General features: G+C 33.0%; 1 pseudogene; it reads right to left on the bottom strand.

Moving 5' to 3' along the window:
- Positions 1–7743: 7743 nt before the first annotated feature.
- On the bottom strand, positions 7744–9670 carry LOC121210998 (amino acid transporter AVT6E-like; annotated as a pseudogene).
- Between the last annotated feature and the right edge of the window lie 1024 nt (positions 9671–10694).

Raw genomic sequence — 10694 nt, 5'->3', positions numbered from 1 at the left:
GATATTCGAAGCAATCTAATTATTCCGTTTTCTTTTTCCTAAAATATAAAGATTAGAAAATATATAAAAAAAAGCAACATAACTTAACATTTAAAACTACTAATGAGAATGAATTAAACAATTAAAAAGATTATAAATATTAGAAAATCAAATATTAAGTGAATATACCTAATTTCTCCAGCTTCGGATGTCATATGAATCCATCTTCTTCTTATGCGTAATCTCAAAAAGCTGAAGGGTCCAACTTTTTGTCCGGATTTGACTTCCTACAATATAGTAGTAAGAATATTATTTAATAATAGAAGTTATTAATATTTGAAAGAATTAATAAATTCATAATACCTCGGCCTCAGCTACAGAAGCAAAACTTCTCGACCCTGCCGTGTGCGTGAATTTTGTTTTTGCCTGCTGCTTGTTCCAACTCGTTCACGGTCCTACATAATAAAATTATTATTACGTATATAGTAAACACTATATAAGAGTTTGGAAATACGCAATACCTCACCTTTCTTTGAATTCCAAAATCTAACCGCATCTTCCCATTGATACCTCAGCATTCCTGGCGGAACATTTCTCAGTTTTTCCTCGAGGCTTATGTCTTCTTAAAATTGTTTCTTTAAAGTGCTTTTATTGTCTCTCCATCTTTTACCTAATGCCTTCTTGATATAATCATCGGAGACTTCTAAAGCAAATCTCTCCTAAAAAACATAAGTTTAGAATATAAATATAAATGAAACTTAAACCAAAGTATTATAAATTGCATTCACATTTTGTTACCTTAATATTAGCGAGAGCCTGATTTTTGTTGCTATCAGGCATGTGATGCCATGATTCGTAGTTGATGGGCAACATATTTGCATTTCGTGCTAAAATGCCCAAATAGCCTGCTAAAAGTCGAGCTTCAGATCCAATAGGCTGACCATGAGTATTTCTACTTACTTTAACACGCTCAACAGGATCTAAGTCGTATAAATCTCTAAGTAGCGTACGTCCTCGAACTCTGCGCGTCCCACCACTTTCAGCTGAAAAATGATATACTATTATTGTAGTAAAATTGACAAATAATTCAATAATAAAAGTCAACACATGTAAAATGAACATAATATTACTTTGAAATTCTTCAGGCTCATCAAGTGTCTCCGGCACATTCGAAGATCCAACAACTGTCTGCTGTTCACTATTTCTTTCTTCCGAATTTGGAGTATTCTGGACAATACTTAAATCTCGTACTCTTCTTCTACGCATTTTTCCTGCAATACACATAAAATAATTAAAGTTTTAGTAACAAATTACAACAATAGTAGTACATATAAAATAGTTAAATTATATAACATGACAAAGATTAAAATTATAATATTACATATAATTAAAAAATTGTAAAATCTTACTACATCATTATTCGTAAATATCTTCATCCACATCATGTCGAACCCATTGATGTTGTGTATTAGTACTAGGGATATTTTCATCTAAGTTTTGTTCTGGAAAGGTAATGTTTCTGATCTTTCGACGATGTCATCTCTACTTCCATTACCCATGTCAAACAAGTCTCTAGGGGTGTTCCGGAGTACAACATACCAACCCTCATCAGTTGGATCTTTCGAATAAAAAACTTGTTTCACTTGAGAGGAAAATACATATGGCTCGTCCATCAATTGTTGTCCAGTGTGAATGAAGCGAGAGAAATTCACCATTGTAAACCCAAATTGATCTTTTTAATTCCTCGAGCAGTATTAACATTTGCCCAATCACACCGAAATAAGATAACTTTCCATCTGCCATAGTAATCCAACTCAATAATGTCGGTAAGAAGTCCGTAATACTCCACATTAACCTCAACCGGATTACTATCCCTAGCACTAGCATAACTTGTAATTGAAGAATTAACAACAACTCCACAATTTGAGTTCTCCTCATTCTCTCGCGATACTTTGTATGAAATCTGTATCCATTGATGAGGAAGGCACTATATCTTTTATTACTCTGTTCGGACCTTGGGAAAGCCATTTAACTTCGTCATTGACGTCCTTCCCACTCCAAACCTATTGAATCGAAAGTAATTAAATAATTAAAATGTATTATGTAAAAACATTCTTATTTGATTAACTAAATTTCGCGATTATATGTAACTTATTAACTTTAGTTACATACCGTTTGACTTAACCATTCATGAAAAGATTCTATGAATAACTTATTAATCTCTCGATGTTGTAATCTTCGAGAGCGTGCACGAGATCTCAAAATTTGTTTGTACTCACTATATTAAAAACAAGTTTAATTGGTTAGAAGATAAACAAATCAAAACGACGAATATGTAAGACAATTTTATAACTTACTTGCGCAACGGTTCAATTGAATCGTGGTTAAAAAGTACATATCGATGTGCCTGTATCCACGATATATCATCTAATTCTACAATTTCAACTTTGCCGATTGGTTCTCCATAACTTTGAAATAAATAAGTTTCGGCCAAGTCATTATCATTGAGCCCAGCATTTCTACTTGGTCTATTCAATCGTGTTTCAGCATCTTCTAAATATCTAGAACAGAAGGTCATGCACTCTTCTGCCAAGTAGCCTTCAGCAATTGATCCTTCTGGATAACGCTTATTACGACAATATGACTTCAATTTGCTTAGGAACCTAAACACGATATACAATATTTATCAAAAGCTGTAACTAAATGTATAGAGGTGAATGAATGAATACTTGAGAAATAAATTAGCACCTTTCTATAGGATACATCCATCGATAAAAAACTGGTCCACCAAGGATTGCTTCGTGAGGGAGATAGATTACCAAGTGCACCATAATAGTGAAGAAAGAAGGTGGAAAGATCTTCTCTAAATTGCATAAAGTCAGAGCCGCTCGATCTTGTACTTTCTCAAGTTCTTCGACATTCAAAACTTTGCCACAGATAGCTTTCATTATATTGGATAGTTCAATTATACAGGACGTTACATTTTTTGACATACAGCACCGTAAAGCAATTGGGAGTAAATCTTGCATCAAGATGTGGTAATCATGTGATTTTAATGAATATAATCTTCTATCTTTGAAACTCACACATCGAGATATATTTGACGCATACGCATCTGGGACCTTTATATCCTTCAACACCATGCAGAAAACTTCTTTCTCTTTCTTTGACATTGAAAAATAGAAGGCGGCAACCGATATTTCCCATTCGGAAGTACTTGAGGATGAAGATCACGCCGGATTCTCATGTCAACTAAATCAAGTCGGCTCTGAAGATTGTCTTTTGATTTTCCATCGACATTTAAAATTGTCTCAATTATGTTCTCGCAGACATTCTTCTCAATATGCATGACATCAAGATTGTGGCGTAAAATGTTGTGCTGCCAATAAGGCAACTCAAAAAAAATACTCCTTTTCTTCCACAACTCCGCCTCATTAGGATCACCCTCTTCGTTAGATTCATCATCAGATTCATCCCTCGATCTTCTCCTCGTTTGCGTGATAGGTGGTTGATTCATCTTCCCGTAACTAAAGTTGATATCTTTTAACATAAACAAGATTTCAGATCCAACGGTCTGCTCAGGAGCTCCTCTGTACTCTTCAGTACCGTCAAATAGAGTCCTCTGAAATCTAAATTTATGATTTTCATCTAACCATCGACGATGGCCCATGTAAGAGAACTTCTTCCCATTATACAACCACTTCGAACAAGTTTGCGCAGCACGACAAGGACAGGCATAACGTCCTTTAGTACTCCAACCCGATAAATTAGCATAAGCCGGGAAATCATTAATTGTCCACAATAAAGCTGCACGTAAATTAAATTTCTCCTTTCTCAATACATCATATGTCTCAACACCCAACCATAATTGTTTTAACTCTTCAATAAGTGGCTGCAAATAGATGTCAATATCATTTCCTGGACCTTTCTCTCCAAGGATAATCATTGATAAAACAAATGAAGATTGCTTCATGCAAATCCATGGAGGCAAATTGTAAGGAACAAGCACTACAGGCCAAGTACTGTACGAAGTACTCATGATTTTAAATGGATTAAAGCCATTAGTTGCTAGCCCAAGCCTCACATTCCGAGGATCGCTTGCAAAGCTTGGAAATTTAATGTCAAATGATTTCCAAGCTAAAGAATCCGCAGGATGTCTTAATAATCCATCATCGGTCCGTTGATCATTATGCCACGTCATAGATTCGGCTGTCTTTGAGGACATGAAAAGCCTTTGAAGTCTTGGTATCAGGGGAAAATATCGCAAGACCTTGACTGGCTTCTTTCTTAACTGTGCCCCACCTTCATCCGTATTCACATCTTCTGTATTACTATTCATCCAACGAGACTTACCGCAAACATGACAAGATTGTTGGTTTTTTTTATCACCCCAGTACAACATGCAGTCATTTGGGCAACTATGAATTTTATCATACCCAAGGCCCAAATCTTGTATTAGTCTCTTCATGTCTTGACAAGACTGGGGAATTTTTGCAAACGGAAACATCTCTCTTAGAAACTCTAGCAGCATTGTAAAAGAGTTTCCGGTCCACCCTCCCAAACATTTTAAATGAAATAGACGAATGCAGAAGGACAATTTCGAATATTTTGATCCCTTGTAAAGTTCTTCATTCATTTTATTAAGTAAATTGTAGAACTTAGCCGCTTCTTCATTTGGCTCCTCATTAGGTGTACTTGTTCCCGTTTCGCAAAAAATATTTCCACCAATATTACAATCCTCAGATATAATAAAGTCAGGTGGAAACGATTGCTCACCATGACTACGCATATTAAATGCATCCCGCAACATATCTTCCATGTCATATTGTCTAACATACTGATGGTAATCAGTATCAGGATAAGTCGGATTAATCGTTGAAGAAGTTCCACTAGATGTACACTCTCCATGGAAAATCCATTTTTTATACCCCCGAATAAAGCCATCAACAATTAGATGTTCGTAGACAACTTCACGAAAATGCCAATAGATGTTGCCACACTTCTTACACGGGCAAAGAATCATATTCTCTTGGCTTGCATTTTGAAATGCAAAATTTAGAAAAGTTTGTACTCCATTTTGATAGGTATTGCTTACCCTTGACAATTTCATCCAACTCCTATCCATTTTGTAGTTCTTGAAATCTAAAGTTGACAACATATTACAGTTACTTAAATGTTCTCAATTGATTTAAATCATATCATTATACTAAATATCAAGTCTCTAATGGGTATAAACTAATTTAGGCAAGTTGCAGGATTTTCGAATATAGATTTATGTATTATGTAAGTTAAGTAAATTTTGTAAACTAGTTATGTATGATATGATATATATTTAAGTATTATGTAAGTTATGTAATTTATGATATGATATATATTTATGTAAATTATATATTTATCTAAGTTATATAAGTTATGTAAGTTATATATTTATCTAAGTTATATAAGTTATATAAGTTATGTAGGTTGTATAAGTTATGTAAGTTATATATGTTATATAAGTTATGTAAATTATGATATCAAATATATTTATGTATTATGTAAGTTTTTTATTTCACGATGTGGAAAATCACATGGATAATACATATCAAATATCAAGTATCTACAGGTAAGTAGCGAGATTAAATAATATTTAATTAAATAATATTTATAAAAATTATTTTAATTAAATAATATACATGTCGTTCGTTTTTATTTGACAAATCACATGTGCAGTTAAAATAGTCCACACTTAATTTAATTTATGTTTTACAAGTCATCTTTTCTTAAGTACATATTAAAGCACTGCGTGGACATCCGTATTTAGCTTAAAAGCTATGATTTAGTTTGAATAAAAGTTTAACTTAAATGGTAAAACGGACGATAATATTTGTAATAAACGGAGAATAATATTTGTGATAAAACGGACGAGAATATTTCAATAATAATTTAAATTTAAGTTAAAAACTATATAAAATATTTTATTAAATATTTGTATATTAGATGGGACATATTAAATTGAAACATTTGAATTTTTTAAGATTCATCATACGTGGCGTTGTTACACCTAGGGAGGATCTATTATATCTTGCAGCTCGATATAAGGCAACCCGTTAGGTTTCCAGCCTATATACTTTGAATCTTTAAAATATTTAAAATAAGGTTGGAGAGAAGGTCAGCTATTGTTGTAATTATAATGGACAAGCAAGCTACATATATGATAATAAAATTAATTCATACTTATTCATACTTCAAATAAGTAATACTATAAGGTCAGGTTTCCAGCCTATATACTTTGAATCTTTAAAATATTTAAAACGTACCTTAATAAAACGTACCTGGTCTACTCCACTATCACCAGCAAACAGAGGCTGGAGTCCAAAAAGTAATATTTGTTAAGTAATTTAAAGTGAAAATGCATAGAAATAAGGAAAAAAATTAGCAACTAAACGGCCTGTACGTACCTAGAACAAATGTCAATGGCTGTGGTGTATTTAGTTGCACCAAATATTATTTCAGGTGCTCGATAGTACGTAGAACAGATGTAAGATTATAAGAGTAGCACCAAATATATTTCAGTTTAAGAAAATATAAAACTTTATCTATATCAGTACCAAATTTTAATTCGAAGATTAAATGGCAGCTTCAGTTGAACCAATACTTGCAGGAGGAGCAGGAAGTAGTAAATGAAGCTGTACCCCTCAGCAAAATCTGGCAAAACTGCACATCTTTTCAAACCATTTTTGCAAAAAATACAAAATCTTTTATGAGCATACAAATGACTTCCACCTCTGCCAAAAAATTGTAAATACAAGGCACATAACACAATTAGCAAATCCAGTCAGCTGTTTCTTCAAACCTTGACTTTCCTAAAGTGCCCAAATCGAATAAATTATCCTACATCTGAAAACAGGTTTCAGAATAAGTACAAGCAAATACTAGCATGCTCATTCCCACTCACACATGAATCAGAGCATCATAGGAAATAATATCAATATTCTAAAGACAGAAAGCATAAGAAAAAACTTCAATACTAACAATTTCGTTTAAGGACAACAGCCACCTCTTGTTCTCTTAACTCTCATCAAGAATTTTCAGCATGGCAGGCAATTCTCTTCTTTTTTGGTTTATTACCAACATTTCAGGAACATTATTTATAAAATTTCACAACCATCATTTTATTAAGTTCTAGGTTTGGTGAACAAAAACAATATAATGAAAAAAATATCTTAGAACTTTTGACTTTGTCTCACAGAGCACTTCCTTTTTGGTAGTATGGAGGGTATGAAACTAAAAAGAATCCAACAGGAAACAAGTGAGGATAAAATGATTGACACAGAACTAGACATGAACAGGTTAACAACCCAATGTGTAGGTTCCCAAAAGAACATGAAAAATTACTCTCGCAAGCAAGTAAAGTGTCTTTTTCTTGCATGCTAAAATTCTTTTATTTGATTCAAAATTCATGAAAAGGAAAAATCAATATTAGGCTAGACTCTAGAGACAGCCGAGGAGAAAATTAGAAAGAATCTTCACATAATTTCAAGAATGGTGAAATAGAACATAATGTCAATAAAACTGTAAATTCATATAAACCTGGTTTTACTGCAGAGATTGAAAAACCAAACAACAGCCCAGTAAGCTCAAAACTGAAAAGGTCCCTTTCCAGGACGCAGAACAGTAAATGCAGTTTTTAACATTCAGTACCAGGCAAATAAATGCAGAACTACCCCAGGACAATTCCAATTCAAACAATAAAAAATAATAAATAAATGGATAAGAAAGCAGTCAAAGCACAGCCAATTTCTTCACATAACTGAAAGAAAATGAATAGAGGAATTCAACAATATAAAACGTAAGCAACAAGACAGCAATAAACTCTTAAATCAATCTAAGTCCACACTAAACACATAAGTTGAATAGAAACATGAAAAACAGACCAAAAGAACATCTAAATAACCAAAATATAACAATTTTATTATATAAAACGTGAGCAACAAGACAGCAATAAACTCTTAAATCAATCTAAGTCCACACTAAACACATAAGTTGGATAGAAGCATGAAAACAGACCAAAATAACATCTAAATAACCAAAATGGATCACCATTATTATGTAAACATGAAAATGCACAGATTGAAACAAACCAACTTTGCATGTGCAGAATCATACTCCACAAAACTTATAAACATTAACTTCTCCTAACCAGAATACCAAATTTATATTTACAGAGGCCTTGATGGAAACTAACATAACTGTTGATATATAACTTATCTAATAAGAATCACAGAATATGCAGAAAGTACCTGAGTATTTAGTATCAAGAGAACCATGTATTCAAAGGAAAAGAGCCAGAAATTGATCAATGTATGCAAAACTTGGTCTATATTTCAAAACTGGAATAAAGCTTTCATCTAGTACCAAATACATACATATATAGAGACACAAACACACAGGCATACATCTTCCATTACCTAAATCTGTTTCTTGAAAATAAAAGATAAGTAAGCTTCTACAGAAAACTTAACGAAGGAAGCCAAATCAAGACAAAACACAAAAAAGAGTGGATGAAATAAGCTTAAAAATTTAGGAATGTAATTAAAATGTTAATTAAATGTTAGGAAAAACATTAAAACTTTAGGAATGTAATTAAATGTTAATTAAACATTGAAAACATAAAAGGAAAAACATGTTGAAAGAAACATAAATGTTAGGAAAAAAATGTTACCTTGATTGAAATGGAAATGTTTTCTTGAGGGTTTATTTAGAGATGCTTGGGATTGATCTCTAATAATTTCGAGAGACTTCCCTACTCATTGCATTTGAAGAACAAAAGTCTGTTTCTAGTCGACAAAACAATCAAATGAGTTCTAAAAATAAAAAAACATTTAATGATTGGTATAATATTAATTATATTGCATAATAACAGGTGGGAATAAACAAATAAAATGATTAAAAAAAACAGCCAGCAATATGGTATAACATTAACAGGAGAAATAGGACCAAGCTCAATACCATTAAAAGACAGTAAGTTACATTGTATACATATTAAAAGACAGTAAGCTGTTGTTGCTCCAGTAAATTTGAAAGCTGTCCATATATTTGGGAACATAGTAGATCAAATATATATAAGCACTAACAATATTACTGTTAATGCCAAAGACCATTTTTTACTCTCCGTGAGAGGAGCTGATCCCTCAAACACCAAGTTATCCACAGTTTGCCATAGAGAAAAGTGAATAACAGGGAAAACCAGAACCAAATGAAGACCAAATATAATTCAAAGCAGTGCTAAAACAAATTCCCAGATTCCTATCAAAATTGGTCAAAATATCACCTTCGAGCTCATTGTATATAGGTTGAACATTGAAATGGCAAACATATGCATTAGTTATAATAGGGATAACTACTAGTAAATCCAAAATTGCCATTTTCGATCCAAAATCTAGGCTCCTCCTTGGAGCCTCTATCTTCCCTTCAATAAGCTTAATGAATGCAACAGCAAAGCAAACCACAATTAAAACAACAGCGAGAGCTATCGAAGCAGCCAAAGTCATGCTCAATGAATCAATCCTATCTAACACGCAAAGTGGAGCAAGAAAAACAACCATAACAACCAAAACCAATAACTTCCTATGATCCCCAAAACTAGTCCTAACCACTGATCGAGAACCCCAATATGACGAACCGAACCAGACATAACATCACCCAGACATTACGAACCGAACCAGTCCTAACCACTGATCGAGAATCCCTAAAATAAGCCCCAGAACCTTCATAGTAGCAGGTAAAGCCATGATTCTAGCACCAATAATTGTGGTGGTTCAGTTCAAAACAGCACCAGAAACACCAGACCCGGTATTGGGTTTACTTAAAACAAGGGTATAATCATCGAGATCAACATCAACATCAGTATCAACATCATTAATCTAAAATCCCAAAAAAATAAAAGCCAACTAATACAGTAACTACACATTAATCTAAATGGGACTAAAAAACTAACCATTTAAAACCCATGAACCATCTGACCGTCGACGACAGGAAAGGGAAAACAAGTAAGGGATTTCAGGAATGAGGGGAACAGATTAAGGGAAAAAAAGAGGACTTGGGGAAAATGTTAGGGATTTCGGGTTTGGGGAATTAGGGGATGATTTGGGGAAAAAAAAGAGGTTTTGTTTTAGGGATTTGGGGAAGGAAGACGAGATGGGGGAAAAAGACTTAGCAAAAAAATGAAACCGATTTCGGGTAAAGGGCATAAACCTCAAGAGAGAAAAAACGATGCTGTTTCAAATAAGCAAAATTTGTGGCGTTTTTAGCAACGCGCCGCTAATAAGACCTTTTACGGCGTTTTCAGCAAAGCGCCACTAATACCTATTTTATATACACAATAAAACGACGCCGTTCTAATACGCGTTGTGGCGTTTATTATAGAAACGCCGCTAAAGCCACTACTATTCAGAGGAAACGACGCCGTTTTACTGTAATGTATAATGAAATTTTGTGGCGTTTTCTAAAAAAACGCCGCTATTTTCTATCTTTTGCGGCGTTTTATGTATAAACGCCGCTAATACCTGAATATTTTATAGAAATTGATCAAAATTTAAAACTATATATTTAGAATTTCTTTTAAAATATATATAAACCCTAAAACCCTAACTATAGTTGAAACTTTAATTTTGATTTAATACACATTTTAAAATACATATTATGTATGCATATAAATTAATTAATTAAATAAA

This window comes from Gossypium hirsutum, chromosome A01 (assembly GCF_007990345.1).
Source record: "Gossypium hirsutum isolate 1008001.06 chromosome A01, Gossypium_hirsutum_v2.1, whole genome shotgun sequence".
NCBI classification, from domain to species: domain Eukaryota; kingdom Viridiplantae; phylum Streptophyta; class Magnoliopsida; order Malvales; family Malvaceae; genus Gossypium; species Gossypium hirsutum.
Note: the sequence above shows the minus strand (reverse complement) of the source record. Positions and strands in the feature narration are given on the sequence as shown.